General features: G+C 41.8%; 1 protein-coding gene across 1 annotated transcript in view; it reads right to left on the bottom strand.

Moving 5' to 3' along the window:
• The window catches only part of MFSD9 (major facilitator superfamily domain containing 9), a 16,814-nt gene that overhangs the window by 1,675 nt on the left and 13,636 nt on the right, over positions 1-1,503 (bottom strand). The gene's annotated exons all lie outside the window — the stretch shown is intronic.

Here is a 1,503-nt window from a genome sequence, read left to right as displayed (position 1 = left end):
GCTCAAGTGCCTAAGATGGTTTCCCTTATCCTATCATTTCATATGTAAACTGTTACACATTTAAATTCTTCCCTTTCAGTAATTCTCTATCACCTGCTGGTTTAACTGTCCATCTAACCATTCAAACACCCAATATTAGTGAGTGCTTCTTAAGCTAAACACCAAAAATATATTAACAAACAAGACAAAGCCTCTGATGTCGCTGCACTCAAAGAACTAAAACCTAAAAGGGAATTCAGATAAGTAAATAGGCAACTAGATTACAATGAAAGGGCCAAGTTGTGGGAGGCACAGCCTGCTGTGTGCAGTGACAGCAGGCCTTGGCTGGAAGGCTGGGCAGAGACAGCCTGTCAACCTGTTCCAAGGATGTACCTGCTTGGATCTCTCCCAGACAGGGCCACTGCCTTGTTCTGCGGGTCACCTATAAAACCCCAGGGGGGTTTCTTCCATACCACGATGTGCAACCTCACATGGCAGCTGTGACCGCCATTCAGATAATCCTATGGTGCCCTCATGATGGCACGTTCTTGTTTTATTTATCCCATGTCATTTAAGTAGAATGACCCCCTGTCAATGTCCAAAAATGTTCTTAAAACTGAATTCAAATGTGCCATTCTAGGACATCCTTCCAAACTCCCTGATGCACATCAACATTCAACTCAGCCCAGTGTCAGTTCAGTGCCTCTTCACTTTGTTTTCAACAATTTCACTTGTGTCTGTGGTTTTTCCGATTATTCAGACACTTCACTTGTGTCTGTGGTTTTTCTAGCCCGATTATTCTCCCAATCTCCTATTCCCTGCATCATCCCATCTCCAGATTTCTTAAGTGGGAAAAATAAATCCCTGTTTAGGCCACGTAGTTGGTAACACTTGTAGCTGAATGTTTTCCTAACTGACTGCGCTCCCTTCACCTGTGAGTTTATGTCAAAGGATTAAACAGTATCAATGGAGGAGCCAAAATAGAACTTCATGGTCCCTTTGTTTATACACTGACTTTCAACTTTGAGTGAAGTCACATCAATGTACCTTCCTTTATATGTGAAGGCACCTGGCTATACCAACTGGTCATAAATTTTCTTTATATTTACAGAGTGTTTTTTCTAGATTTACATAAATCTATCAGGTCTCCCCTCATGACTGACGTTCAGTTCCTGGCAGGAGAATCATAAAGTATGAGGACTGAGAACAAACTCACGGACTTTGCTTCCCATGTCTGATATCCTGACTCAAAATGGAATTCGTCATTCAAAATGGAACTTTGAATGGGAAGATTCAAGAAGCAGCAGCAAAGCAAAAGATCAATAAGTGAGAGGAAAACTGAATGGCATGAATTGTCCTGCTTATGATAGTATTTATCCAAGGTACAGCTCTGCACTTGTCTCTGTGCAAAGAGGATGAAAGAGGCTTTATACAACTGGCCCTGCATCCAAGGAGCTCACAGTTCAGTACATGCTCACTTACTCATTAGATATTACAGACTATCTGCTATATGCCTGGCCTACA

The sequence above is a fragment of the Otolemur garnettii genome, unplaced genomic scaffold, assembly GCF_000181295.1.
Source record: "Otolemur garnettii isolate 467f Iridium unplaced genomic scaffold, OtoGar3 scaffold00079, whole genome shotgun sequence".
NCBI classification, from domain to species: Eukaryota; Metazoa; Chordata; class Mammalia; order Primates; family Galagidae; genus Otolemur; species Otolemur garnettii.
Note: the sequence above shows the minus strand (reverse complement) of the source record. Positions and strands in the feature narration are given on the sequence as shown.